Raw genomic sequence first — 15,361 nt, forward strand, 5'->3', positions numbered from 1 at the left:
ATCTGACCAGGAGAAGGCTGAAAAGGTCTGCTTTTCTTTCTCTGTCCTCTCAGTAGAATGTCGTGTCTGCTTCCCTTCTTGTTTGGGTTGGCCCCTTATCCTTTGACCTTCATTTCCTTCTGGTAAACAAGTATTCTCTAAGGGATTCCTTAGATTACTTCGCACACAATGCTTTATGCAGGGTAATCAAGGTTTTAAAAAATGAACTTTTTTGTGATCTCTGAGGTCAATATGTTCTATCTCTACCTTTAAATTGGTTTTCATTTTTTTCTATGAAGCTGGAATGTTGATTTTAGTTTCCCATTTCTCTCTTTTTTAAAGATTTTATTCATTAATCTACAGAGAAAGAGAGTGTGAGCAGGGAAGGGGGGGCGGGGAAGCAGAGGAAGAGAGAGACTCCTTAAGCAGCCTCTGTGAGGGGTATGGAGCCTGACATGGGACTCCATCTCGAGAGCCCAAGATCATGACCCAAGTCAAAATCAAGAGTTGGGACGCCCAACTGACTGAGCTACCCAGGTGCTGCCCGTTTCTCTAACTTCTGCTTCTGTTTCTTCACTTTGTTGTCCAGAAATACAACCATGGGTCTTTACATCCATGTGGCCTCAGGTTTTCCCTAATTTCTTTTTGTTGGCTCCTTCACCATCTGCCTCACCTCCTACCTGTAAGTGTTCTTTTGGTCACGGGCACCTGGGTGGCTCAGTCAGTTAAGCATCTGCCTTTAGTTCAGGTCATGATCCCAAGGCTCTCTGCTCAGCAAGGAGCCTGTTTCTCCCTCTCCCTCTGCCTGCCCCTCCCCTTGCTTGTGCTCACACGCCTGCTCTCTCTGAAATAAAATCTTTAAAAAAATAAAAAATTAAAGTAGTCGTCGCACTGCCCTGTAATGAGTTGTTTGCATGTTGATACCCCTTCATGAACTTAAACCTGAGGAAAAAAACTGATACCACTGTTTTAACTCTACTACCCAGCCCAGTGCCTACAACTGCAAATAGACTCTTTGCCCTCATAAAATATCTCCAAGATGCTTCGCCTGAAGGAATTGCGTAAGAGAGGATCAGGCCACTCCAGGTGCAACTTACAGTGGAATTAGAGATAACTCTTTATGGCAGCTTTTCCCCAAACTAGAAAATTATGGTGCTCTTCTGCTCTAGCTCCATGCCGTCAAAATCTTGGTCAATCACCAGACAGTTGTGATAATTTGCAAACTAGTGTTCTATACTTGTAGTTATGTATATATACTTAGACCTAACTCAGAAATAGGACAGTACCTTTTGCCATGTTTAAAAGCATGTTAAACCTCAACACAGATGGATTCTGAGACTAAAAGAATAACTGAGGATCCAAGATTTAATGAATAAACACAAACAGTGATAATTATTGAACCATTTCATTTAAAAAAGGACATATTCACCTGACAAATTTATTTCCAGACATTTGTATGCTGAGAATACTAAAATATGGAGAAAACAAAAATGCTGGAAGCAAGTACTGCTGACATGATGTTCCTGGGTTGTCAGGAAGGGATGGGCTCTTGAACAAGTAGCCATGTTGGCCACAGTTAAGAGCACAAAGAGTCTCTCCACGTAACAGGAGAGAGGGTACCCTCTGGGCTAAGACACAGATGGGATTGCCTAAATCCTCTTCTGTTTCTGTTTTCACATTGAAATAAGTAGCAGGTCATTAGCTGAGAATGAGGAGGTACTTGAAAAAGGAATTTCCTACCAGAATGGGATGGCAGCGAATGACCTGCACCTTGCTGAATCCATTGGTCCGTTCTCAGTTGGACAATCTGAACGACAGACAGCATTTAACGTGCTTTGTCACTCCCTCCTTAGAATCCTTCCATCACAGGCTTTCTCAATTTTCCCCCAAAGTCCCAACCACTTCCTCTCAGCCTCCTTGGCTCGCTCTGCAGCACGTCTCCAAACTCTCAGAGTTTCAAGTGCCCCATGCCTCAGACCTTGAAACTTTTTCTGCTTACACTCCCTTGGTGACCTTTTCTGATAACTTAAAAACCATCTATGTGTTGATGGCTCCCAAATTTCTATCTGAGACCTAAATTTCTCCCCTGAACTCTAGGTTAACACATGCATGTTCTGTGTCTCCACCTGGAATGGTACTATACCTCTCAAGCTTAACATGTTCAGTATGACAGCCCTGATATCGCCCCAATCCCGACCAAACCTGCTTCCCTTGTATTCTTTCCAAACTTAGCAGACAGCAGCTCCAGGCTTCTGAAGATCCACACCCAAACCTTGGAGTCACACTTGGCTACTCTCTTTCAGCATGCCTCATTTTGAATTCACCCATAAAACTTGTTGTCTATCATTTCAAAATACATCAAGCTATCTCTCCCCAAATATATCATCCTTTTCCTAATTCCACTGCCATCATTCTGATGGAAGCTACCATCACGACCTTCAGCCGACTAACTAGCTACCTTTTTTTTTGGTTTGCATTTTCTTTTCACCGGTCCACTCCTGCTACATTCCATACCTCACCGTTCCTAGAACATGCTAGGCATGTTCCCAATCTAGGGCTTTTGCGCTTACTGTTTTCTCTGCGTTAAACACTGTTCTCTTTGTTAGCCATATGGCCTCCTCCTTAACTCTCCTCAAATCATTATGGATGTGTAGAAAAAAGTATGAAAGGATGTATATCAAAACGTTATCTTTAAAGTTTACAGAACACACACATACACGCATGCACTTAACTAGTTCTCTCCAGATGGTGGAATTTAAGGTAACTTTTAAGTTTCTATATGAGTATGTAAATATTAGTGTATTCCAATGAAAATATAATAATGAAGTTTAAACACTTCAAAATGATTTTTAATGGAGTGAAACAATCTTATGCATTATAAACCATTAGTGTAAATTAAATTTACTGAGTCCCAATTCACTACTAATACACTCTTTTCTCACAGACATAGCTCTATGTAGTAAATGTTCTTTGCTGTATCTCCAACGGTCCAATCTCCTCTCATCCGTTATTCAGTTTCATTGTGTATACACTTGAGGTTTACAACGGCATTTTATTTTTTAAAAAGATTTATATATTTCAGGGGGGAGGGGCAGAGAAAGAGGCCGAAGGGCAGAAGCAGACTCCCTGCTGAGCACAGAGCCAGATGGCTCAGTCCCATAACCCTGAGATCATGACCTGAGCCATGACTCAGATGCTCAACCGACTGAGCCACCGAGGCGCCCCTACAATTGCATTTTAAAATTCTGTATTCACCTTCTACAGATTAGACAATGTAGTATAAACAGATGAGCACTGCAGGGATGACTGGGATCACGGTGATGACAGTAACGGTATCTAACACTGTTGAGAAGTCCCTAGGCCTCATCCTACATTATAAACACACTATTGGATTCAACCTCGAACTAGCTCCATGAAAGAGATGCTGAGCTGTCCCCTTCTACAGACAAGCAAACTGAGATGCAGAGAGATTAAGTAAGAGATTAATTTGCCTAAGATGTAATAAAACAAGGAGCCTAAGTTCAAAATGAGGTCTGACTTCAATGGCTTTGGTCTTTACCGATATACTTTGTTATAACAAAAAGGTCATCTCTCTGATAATAATCTCCGAAAGATGGGAATCAGATTAATCTGTTTCTAAACAGGCAATGGAGAAACCTATCAGAAAGATTTTTTCACCTGGCCCTGGATAACTCCTGAATCTCCCCAAAGTCTCCTGATAAAATGAGCTGTGAAATTATTAAGACAAAGGGTATAAGAAAATATGAAAAAACATTAACTTCTAGTCCTTTCTCTTTTACAACAATAATTTTCAACAAGTTCCATTTATATCACAAATTTCTTATTTGTAAAATCAGTGTTTTAGATTCATTTTTTCTCTAAGAACACTTTAAATCTCGGCATTAACTTTTGTATAAATATTGGCCTCCAATGTGGAAATATACACATGGCAATTCACTATGAGTGTTGGAATCTCAAAAAACCAAAGTTGACAAATTATTGAAAACAGAAGTTTTGAGGAATACATTGTGGATTCCTATCGTGTCCAAGGGCGGTGGTAACGATCACCACAGAGCATGAAGTCTTAAGCTATGACCTTACATGTTTTCGACACATGCTGCTTAAACAACAGCAGGCCGCCAGAATTTTGACAGCTCCTGCTCTTTCCCTGGACCTGAGGATAGAAAAAACAGGTTTGTGGCTTTGTAAGTGTCTATCGAACGTAAACAAAGTCTCAGGAAGCGGATTCCTAATTGCTAGAAAGTAAAGGTTGAATGTTCAAAGCTTCTTGTAATGTTAATTCATGGCCAGCATCCTCTGAATAACTTTAAACAAAATGAACACTGGGGACATGAGCCCTGGAGGCTTGGCAAATCAACGTGAAGTTGAACGTAGATAGAAATTGACAGTGTTCCACGAATACACTCTGAGCTGACTTGGAATGAATCAAAATTGTCCTTGAAGTCTTTAATATTATTAAAAAACCAGAAAAGTAAAGGGAATGGAAAATAAACTTTATCCAGTCTTAGGGCCAATAAAGATATCTGAACATGCAGGTGAAAAAGGACTTGGAATCTGGAAGCCTGAGTTGAACAGTCAGGAAATTTCATCAGACCTTTTCATTTAAAGGTGCCCAGTTTGTAACAAGGATGTAAAATGTGTAAAAGCAGTGAGGAAGAAGCATTCATTCTAACTAAAGTAAATCCTGCCATCATCCAAGAAGTTTGCCTTCAAAATACAATTGCATATAATAAGGGGTTGCTTCCTACCAAGGTTAGTAAGTGCCCTATGACCTGTTGCAGCCTCCCACTTTCCAGCGGTTTGGCTGCTGGAGCTAAATCCATCCCTGCTATGGTTTGGCGCCACCTGGTGGAAGTTACGATCTGGATTTAGAAGCAAGGAGCTGATTCTGGGTCCGGCGGCTGGATGCAGAGGATTCCTAGATATGAACGGCGATTTCTGGAACCTCCCAGTTAGTTGATACCGATTTCTTTTCCTCATCAAGAGCAGCATTAAGAGAATCTGACCCATGAGAATATTGGCAATGAGTCAATCCGCTCACTCTCTCTTGTTCCCAATATGAAGGTTGGGAGAAGTACAGGCACCAATGCCCAATCACACTATATCCAAATTGGTGTTACTATACCTTTTACTGACCTTACGCTGTCCGTAAACTCCTGGTTCAGCCTTCATTCTGGAGGCTATCGCTGAAATCACTTACTCTTGTAAAAGCAGTTTTATTTTTTTCTTCTTTCCTGAGCTGACCATCCTTCCAGTTTCCAAGGTCCCTAACATGGGGTTATTCGAAGGTCCTCCTGGGTATCTCACATCACTTTTAAAATCCATCTTACCTGTAAGGGTTTCAAGTTCCTCAGCTTAGTTTGCCTCATTATCCACTACCCTGTTTGCTTTACGACTTCCAGAATCTCTTTACCATTCTTTGCTGTTGGTGGGAGAGCAAGCTTGGATTTAGCTTCCCCCCCCCCCCGCCAAGATTTTTATTTATTCGAGAGGGGGAGTGAGCACAAGCGCGGCAGGAGGAGCAGAGGGAGAGAGAGAAGCAGACTCCCAGCTGAGCAGGGAGCGCTGCCATGGGGCTCGATCCCAGACCCTGAGATCATGACCTGAGCCAGCCAGGTGCCCCTAGCTTTGCTTTTTGTTATTATATTTTATAGTCTTCCAGTAATAAACTGCATTTTTTAGTTTTGTATTTCTTTAACCTTTCATAGAGGTTTAGAGAAGGAGAAGCAAATGTATTTGCTAGGTAGTCACCTTGATAGGGAGTTGTTGTTCTTTTTTAATAGGTGAATTTATTCCTCTCCATTATATTTCAATAGCCAATCACTATTTCCCACTCTTCAAAATTCTTATGTTGAAACTCTAACCACCAATATGATGGTATTTGGAGATGGGTCATTTGAGATAGAATTAGATTTAGATGAGGTCATGAGGGTAGGGGCTTTATCATAGGATCAGTGCCCCTAAAAGAAGACACTAGAGTGCCCCATGTACCCCGACACGGAGGACACAGCATGAAGGCAGCTGCCCATAAGCCGGGAAGATGGCTGTTACCAGAACGATCTCCAGCCACGCTGGCACCTTGATCTTACACTGCCTATCTGCCAGGACTGTGAGAAATACACGTCCATTGTTTAAGCCTCCATTCTATAGTATTCTGTTACAGGAGCCCAGGCTAATACACACTTCATGCTTTCTTGTGTTTTTTGTTTAAGATTTTATTTGACAGAAAGCAAGAAAAAGAGCACAAGCAGGGGGAAAGGCGGGGAGAGGGAGAAGCAGATTCCCCGCTGAGCAGGGACTCCGATGTGGGGCTTGATCCCAGGACCATGAGATCATTTCCTGAGCCAAAGGCAGGTGTTTAACTGATTGAGCCACCCAGGCAGCAGCTTTCTTGGATTTTTAAAGTGTTGGCCTATGCCAAAGGTTTGTTAAGCCTCACTTTTTTGTTCCTTAAGATTTTATTTTTAAGTAATCTCTACACCCACTGTGGGGCTTGAACTCACAGCCCTGAGATCAAGAGTTGCACGCTCCCCCAAATGAGGAGCCAGGCGTCCCTTTTTTTTTTTTTTTTTTTTTTTTTAAGATTTTTTATTTATTTATGTGACAGAGAGACAGCCAGCGAGAGAGGGAACACAGCAGGGGGAGTGGGAGAGGAAGAAGCAGGCTCATAGCGGAGGAGCCTGACGTGGGGCTCAATCCCAGAATGCTGGGATCACGCCCTGAGCCGAAGGGAGACGCTTAATGACTGTGCTACCCAGGCGCCCCGTCCCTTTCCTTTCTTCTTCAAATAATTTTTTTCCAGCATTTGGAAACTTCCCTCTGACCCCACCTGTCCTTTAATGAGAAATGGTGCTCGTGATCTTCTTAACCCCATTCTTTTTAAGCAACACAAATCTTACACAAGCATTTGTGATCTTACATATTGCACTTCCCAGGCTGGACAGAAAAGTAGCACTTGTAACCACTGCTTTTCTTTTATTCTGTTGTTTGGAGAATTTTACATTAGTCAGAAGCACAGAAAGCAAGGACTGTCGCTGTAAATCTTATAGATATGATGAGACAAGGCACTGGAATACACAGATGACAGGCAATGATGGTTCGTATCTACTTTCAAATTTCTTTTTATGCCACGTTTATTAGGAATCTTTGTCTCATTTCACTCCTCTATATCTCCATTTTCTTTAATATAGAATTAGAACGTTGGATTAAATATTCTGTGTTCTGTCCCAGAACTAACACTAATAACAACTATTATTATCACCATAACATATTTGTGGACCACTTTGGAAGGTTTTATTTATCTGAGAGAGAGAGAAAGAGCATAAGCAGGGGGAGGGGCAAAGAAAGAGGGAGAAGCAGACTCCCCACTGATCGGGGAGCCAGATGTGGGGCTCGATCCCAGGACCCCGGGATCATGACCTGAGCCGAACACAGACGCTCAACTGACTGAGCCACCAGGCTCCCCTCTGTAGCATGTCCTTATTTACAAAGTGCTTCCATATGCTATCCGTTAAATTCCCAACAGCCTTGAAACCCAGATATTTTAATTTACCATTTTACAAAGAAAAGAAATCAGGCTTTAAATCACTTATCTGATTCCAAATATCAAGTTCTGTCTACTCTGCCACCATATTTCCTCATCAGGGAGATCAGTGATGATTGTGCTTCATTATTTTTTCCCCCATTAGGCTCTCGTTTAATGGTTTCTTGAATATCAGTTTGGCTCATTCTAGAGTGAGACAAAATCTACCATACACGTTGTTTCAAACCATTCCCAGCCAGTTCTACTTTCAAAAAGACCCTCCCTAAACATGCAGGAAATCCCAGACGGCTCTGCTTCCCACTGTCCCTCTTCTTTCAAAGTGGAAAGTTTATGAATTATGGGAAAGGCACCAAGATCACTACTGGGGAGAGATGATGGCTGGTATTCTAAGAAAGCGAAACCAGTTTAGCGCAACAGTGTGATTGCTAGATTAGCTTTTCAACTCCAGGAAGGCCCAAAGAATTCTAGAGATTAAAGAGAGAAACCAAGGGAAGCAGTTTGGGGACTAAAAGGGGTGCAGGCTTTGATGAATGGGGTTCATGTCTTGCCCTCCTCTGACAAACGGAGAAACCTTGCTCAATCCTACTGTTGGATTAGAGCCTAGGTTTTATCTGCAAAATACCTACAGCATGGGGCATGGGGCATGGGGCATGGGGGTGGGGGCGGGGAGCCGTCTACAATGCTACAAAATGTAACAAGTACACGATTCAGTGTCAAGAGCGTCAATGGTATAATATTATGTCCGATATTACAGGAGACAATTCAATTGAAACTAGTTAATTAAATCTCTGCACCCATTGATAATTCTGTCATCTAAAAAATATTCTGGACTATGATTGTTTAGAAGGTGTTTTAGAGGCGCCTGGCTGGCTCAGTCGGTGGAGCACGTGACTCTTGATTTCTGGGTTATGAGTTCGATCTGGCATAGAGTTCACTTAAAAATTTTTTAAAAATCTTAAAAGGTTATATTTTAATGCTACTGGCACAGTGATGTAAATCAAGTCAAACTGTATGCTTTGACTTAAGAAACCCATGCCCGCATTGAACAAATTAGTCCATTTAGTAACTATTTATAGAGCATTTATTTCTGCTCAGTGCTGGGGAACAACACAAGTATTATCTTGGTCTTCATAGACTTTATATTCTATTTACACTTCCACTTAATGATCTGCATAAAACGTGGATATACTTTTTAGAAAATCTGGCCATTGATAAGTCAAAATTTACTTTTAACTTTGGTATAAACTTGCCTTGACAACTAACTCCCACAAGTAAAACAAGGCAAGAGATATGTTTGGCAGAGCAACTATTTATGTCCTGTCTTCTGTGTTGCCAGGGTGATGGTAGCAATATTGAAAACATTGGAGGTGGTTGTTTTATTGGCAAGGATCCTGACTTTCACTTCCAAATGGAAGGACTGTAAAAAGCAAAATGTAGGCTGGGGTGTAGGCAGTGGACCGGCCATGGCTATACATCGACCAGATGAATGGATTATTGGTGATTAACCAAATGTGGATGCTGTTGTTGGAAGTGTAATACTTATAGGCAATATTTTTGTAATAATATTTTAAAACATGCAATTTTAGTGATCACCTCAAATATTTGTGGGTTTTTTGGAAAAGCTAAAACTGTATCTTTGCATGCTTTCAAATGTCCGTTGTTTTTTGCCCACATTTCTCTACCTCTCTTTCTTTCAGTGGGAAACAACTCAAAAGGTATACTGAGCTTTTGATCTGTCTTCTAAGAATTGAAATGTTACACAGTCCAAGTGCAGCTTCTAAAGAATTTTTAAACATACTGATTATGCACTTTAAAGGGAATAAATTTATATACCAATGCTGAAAAGAGAACGTCATCTGTTAGGTCGGCTGGATTTTCTGTCTTACTTGCAAGCACCACATTTATGCAGATACATGGACTGGGAGTAAGCAACTGGTGGCTTTTTCCTCCCTCACCAACTTCTTTAAATCAATCCCTTAACTTCAAGCCAACTAGTACACGGACACTGAATTAAAAACAAACAAAAAATACTTCCTTGTGAGGTGTTGTGGGTTGGCCCTAGCCAACTTCTTGTCTTCCTCCCCACAGTATGGCGAGACATAGTATGGTGTGGGGAGACAGAGATGGAGATAAACCAAGACTACATTTCTTAGGTTTCTTTGATGTTAGTTTTTTCTTTTTAAGGTTTCAAATGTACTTTACCTCTTCAATTATTCTGTCATGAGTATAGTAAGAGTTGCTTAGATGACAAGTTGGTTTTGAAAAAATTCTGCATTACAGCAACTGTAATGGTTACTGATGTTTTCACTCCTTTGTGGTGACTCCACCAACAGAGGACAGGTTCCATTCTAGTCCAATCTGTGTGACCCTAAATATCCGCACAACACAGAAAGTGGTTCTGCTGGCTGGCACAGTGTTACCTTATTTATCGAGAAAATCCAGTGAGTATTTTATGTGGCTCTGTCTTGCCATAATTTGTTCAATGCTTCTATTCTTGAGATCCTTAGTATATTCCTGGCCAAGGGAAACATCACGAAGGTGTGACAGGACTGCATTTGATTGCAGCTGCTGGTGTATTTCACTGCAAGAAATCCTGGTAGGAACTCAAATGCTCTGCTCAGAAACTTCTAGATTCATCTTGTATTATCAGTTGATTATAAAGGATACATTTCAGGAAAAGCCAAATGGAAGAGAGGGATGGTATAAGGTATGGGGGTGGAAGAGCTTCCATACCCTCTTGGGTGCACCCCTTCCTCCTAGTACATCAATGTGTTCACCAACCTGGAAACTCCACTGCTGGGTTTCTTGATACTTACTAGGTTTTGTCAATTATATGCAATGATGTGATATTTGAAAAGCAGGAAAAACACGGAGACATTTTATATATTTGACCTGTTTTGTTTCCGTTGATAATCGGTTGTACTGATGTGAATTTTTTTCTGCACCATTTTTAAAACTTTTCTGCAGAGTTTTCGTGTCTATTTTCTAGCTTCTTGGGTTTTGAGGAACATTTTACAGCCAGCTCTGGAGGCCCAGTATGGAGCTCACTTCTCCAACTCTTCCAGCAATGTTAAAATTACCTAATCCTCTGTTAAGTTACTTTCTACTCAAAATACCGAAACTAGTTTTGGTTTTCTATACTAAACCTTGTCTGATACACATCTCATGTCCTTCTCAGCTTAAAAATGTCAATACCTAACCACTCTTTATGGGAAATTATCCAAATAATCAGCATCGTGTTGAAAGGGATGTATTATGACGAATTCCTGACAATTACAGATGTATCTTTTATTTTTCCAAAAATCTGCTTTCTTCTTTCCTAGATTCACTTATTCACAATGCAGTATATTTAGCACAGATACCTTTTCTTAGATCTTTCAATTTGTTTATTGCCATCTACCTTTCTTCAAATTCTCATTCTAATCCTACACATCTGTGATAAACCTCCTAGGATGATTTAACCAGAATTAATCTTTTTCTTTCGTAGCTAAACTGATCTAGCACTGTGTTTCTTTTGGATCATGGGAACCTTTCCAACATCTGAACACTGATTATTCTATCGTCCAATTTGTATCATTTATTTACCCCAAATTCGAATACTTAACTATGAGCAAGTCACTGAGCTAGACACTGGAAATATGAAAATACAGTCGTTGTCTTAATGAACCTTATGTCTTATTAGGCTAGATAATCATTTAACAAATAGACCCCAAATAAACATCGAAGTGTCAGCTCTGGTAAGTTTTATAAAGAAAAGCACTGCACGCCTATTTAAGAGAACTTATGTGGTTTGAGAGTTAGGGAAAGCTGGAGTATCAGTGCAGGCGACACGTAAAGGATGCTCAGACACTGAATGGAGTGGGGGAGAACACCGGCAACACGGCGTGTCCGCAAGGTTTTTGCTGAACCAGCACTCAATACAGAAATGGAGCCCCTGGCCCTGCTAGGGAGCCTTCCTCTCTGAGTGATTCTAATGAAGCCTCCCTCTCACTTTGTTTTGCAGGTGGAGGAACGATTTTTTCCTGTATGGAATTACAGAGAACATGCTTCCCTTTCCGCAGGGCTCACCACAACCATGCCTTCAACTGCGTCTCTCCTACTTCTCAGTTTACACACACACACACACAGACACACACACACACACACACACACACACACACAGAGACGGGGCAATGGTTGTATGAACTATGGACAAAATAATGCATTCATTGCCTACTTACCAGGGGCCAGGTACTTTTATATTTATTTACATCTATATTGGCCCTTAATCTTCACAATAGCCATATGAAATATTTAAAAAGGAGGACCCTAAAGCATAGAAAACATTGAGTACTTACTAAATGGTAGATATAAGCACCACTGAGCATTGACTACGTGCTAAGTAGAACTGTTTAAGGACTACTTTCATGGTTACTACTATTCCCATTTTCCTGAGGGACTGAGAGGTGGAGAGACCGACTTGCTCCTGGTTCACCAGCCGCCTGGCTAGATCTGGGTCTGAAGCAGGCTGAGTCAAGGCAGTACTGTGCTACTCACTACTCTGGAGCCCTCTGGGGCTAGGTCTGATCCCTTAGCAAGTTCTGCAGAGAGGATTCTGACGTCCATTTGGGCGTTATCTCTTTAGAAAGTGGGAGTTTAGTACTTCCTCATTTTCAGCTTTGGGATCTAGTCACTAATTATGGGACAACCAGAAAATTCCCATTCACCATCCTGTCATACATGTGAAATGTCTTCCATTTTTTGACAAACTTCATCTGTCTCTTCTAGGGTCATATATGCTGAGAAATGCACACAATTTACTATTAATAGTAATTAAAATACAATTAGGGTTTACATTGCTTCAAATGTCATGTAAACTGAGCCTCTATGACTTGTGAATAATGCATTACTTTGGATGAGTCACAGTATCACTTCTGCTAAGTTTGGATCAGTGAGAACTAAACTAGAGTAAAAAGACGTAGTTAATATATATTCACCAAGAATGAACTAGAAAATAGCACCAAGATCATTTTCCTAGCGTGGAGACCAGCATAATGAACAAATTAGAGACGTGACATGTAGAGAAATGGTCTTGCTACACTCAGATTCTTTGCCATTATATGAAAATGTAGAAGCAGCAGGGTTTTCAACAGGTCCCAGCTTGAACTCTAAGGGTGCCTCTGGAAGAATATTGGTGTGTCAGTAAACACCTCAAAATTCTATGCAAAATTTCTATTTGTGTACGTGCATTTTTTCTAGGGAAAGAGTCCAAAGCTTTTATCAAGTTTCCACAACAGTTCCCCAAAAAGGTTAAGAAACACTGATGCAGAGGCACCTGGCTGGCTCAGTTGGTAGAGTGTGTGACTCTTGAACTCAGGGTTGTGAGTTCGAGCCCTGTCTTGGGTATAGAGATTACGTAAAAATAAAATCTTAAAAAACATAAAAAGGAAAAAAAATGCTGGCATAGTGATAAAATTATCAATGCTAAGTAGATCTAAGAGAATATGTTCTATTTATAATTATAAAAAAAAGCACTCACCACTCCTTGTTAAATAACAAAAAAAAAACAACACATGGTTTGAAAGACAGACTAAATAAACCACTAAAATATACCTACTGCCCGGATGAAGTAAAAATGGGCCTCTGGGAGATCAATCCCCTGGAACTGATTTCCTTGTAGCAAACTTTTTCTTGTATCAGCAGCTCGTTTTACCCTTATTCTTCTATCTTCATTTTTATTCGAGGTCATTACAAGTGAGATAAAGTTCAGATATCTAATATTTTTTTCAAGCTTAACTGTTCTGATAAATAAAAAGTCATTAAGACGAACTCCCACTTTCATCCTCTAACTTGCGGAAGACACAATTATTTGGGTCTCACTGGTCACAGCAGAGATATTACAGAATAATCGGATGGATAGCCATCTTCACTGCGCAAAATTGCTACTCCTGCCTTAGGTAATGTTAGAAGGTCACCTGATAATCATACTGTGGGTTTAAGAGATTATTTTGTTTTCTACTAATCTGTGTAAGTATAGAAAAGTAAATTCGGGTGATTTAGAATCAAAAGCAAAAAAAAAGGAAAAAGGTAATACATACATGTGCATATATATATACATACCTGAGATGAGTATTTTTTTCAACAATTTTATACAAAGTTAATTTCTGATTTGGCAGATAGCACACTTATTTCAAGACCTATTTTACTTAATAAAATTTCAGATGAATAGACCAACTTGGACAATACACTGGATCATATATACTTGCATTTTTTTACCTTGCAATAATCTCCCAGCATTTGTTTGTATTATATGACCCTAAAAATGTCTTCCAAGCAAAACCCAGCCTCACAGATAGAAAGAACAGATCAGTGGCTGCCAGAAAGGTGGGGGCTGGCTCAAGATGGGTGTAGGAGATTAAGAAGTACCAGCTTCCAGTTATGAAATAGGTTATGGGGATGTAACGTACAGCATAGGGAATACAGGCAACGATATTGTATTATCGTTGTAGGGTGACAGATGCTAAGTAGATTTATTGAGGCGACCATTTTGCATTGCATACTTATGTCGAGTCACTGTGTTGTATACCTAAAAGTAATACTGTACGTCAATTACATCTCAATAAAAATGTCTTCAAATTGTATGATTACTGCACCTTATAGTACAACTTCCTCTGAAAATCCTAATACTACAAGATTTTCCAAAAGACTGAGAGACTACCTCGAAGGAACAGATCTGCAAGAAAAACTGACTTTAAAAACAAAACAAACATCACACCAAAGGGGATTGGGAAGGAGAAATGTGAGAAAAGGAGGGTGTGTCCTTGGTGACAGAGTTTGCTGGCTGTCTTCTCACTCTGTCCTTTCGTCTTCTTGATGTATGACTGGCTGCATCTGTCCTAGTCCCTTGTAGTTGGGTGTCATCCCATGATTGATTTATCTCAACTGGAATGACTGCAAGTACTATGTGTCCACTTTCAGGCCTAAATTTTCAGACTGCCACACTTTCTCCCTACTTCTATTTAAAGTGATGCTGAATGAAGATGACATAAATGCCCTACAGATGCAGCTTTTGACCCTTGACCCAAGGGTTGCCACTGGACAGAATTCAGCCTATCTGTGAAACGTGGATGGTGAAAAATTTATCTTCCTTTTTATTAACTTAGGGTTTTCTTCTATTGTAAATTAAGAAAATAAACCATAGAATTAATAGTACTTGTGGTTCTGGCAAATACAGAAGTCAGTCTCAAATCATATTACAGCCCTTGCAAATATTTTAAAATACTGTGTTCCCAATTATCTCAAAACTATGGTATTTATAGCTATAATGTAGGCTTTTAAAGTCTTAAAGAAGCATACATTTATATATTTTCATCATGGTATTTCAATGTTATTTGTTTCCTTTTTAACCTGAAGCATTTTACTCATTTAGTCAACTTGTTATTTCTGCCAGTAGTCTACTTGTGGGTCCTTTCTATGGCAACATTCCATGCATATATTCACTACTGAATATTAGTGATTCTTGTTCACTAATATCTTCTCAAATCATCAAGAAATATCTTGATCTTGATATATATATATATCACTATATATATTCTCATATATATATATATAAGTAAACTTTTGTTTACTTATTACAGAAAGGAGCACAACAATTTTCTGTAAGAATTAACACAATAATGCTTAATGTTGCCAATCAACAGGGAAATGCAAATCGAAACTAGAATGAGATACCACTTTACACCTGTCAGAATGGCTAGCAGAGAAAAAAAAAGATATGTGTCAATGAGTATGTGGAAAAAGGAGAACTCCTATTCACTGTTGGTGGGAATGTAAATTGGT

At 39.9% G+C, this 15,361-nt stretch overlaps 1 pseudogene; it reads right to left on the reverse strand.

Moving 5' to 3' along the window:
- Positions 1 to 9,835: 9,835 nt before the first annotated feature.
- On the reverse strand, positions 9,836 to 10,074 carry LOC113266228 (cytochrome c oxidase subunit 7B2, mitochondrial-like; annotated as a pseudogene).
- Between the last annotated feature and the right edge of the window lie 5,287 nt (positions 10,075 to 15,361).

The sequence above is a fragment of the Ursus arctos genome, unplaced genomic scaffold, assembly GCF_023065955.2.
Source record: "Ursus arctos isolate Adak ecotype North America unplaced genomic scaffold, UrsArc2.0 scaffold_3, whole genome shotgun sequence".
Lineage (NCBI taxonomy): Eukaryota > Metazoa > Chordata > Mammalia > Carnivora > Ursidae > Ursus > Ursus arctos.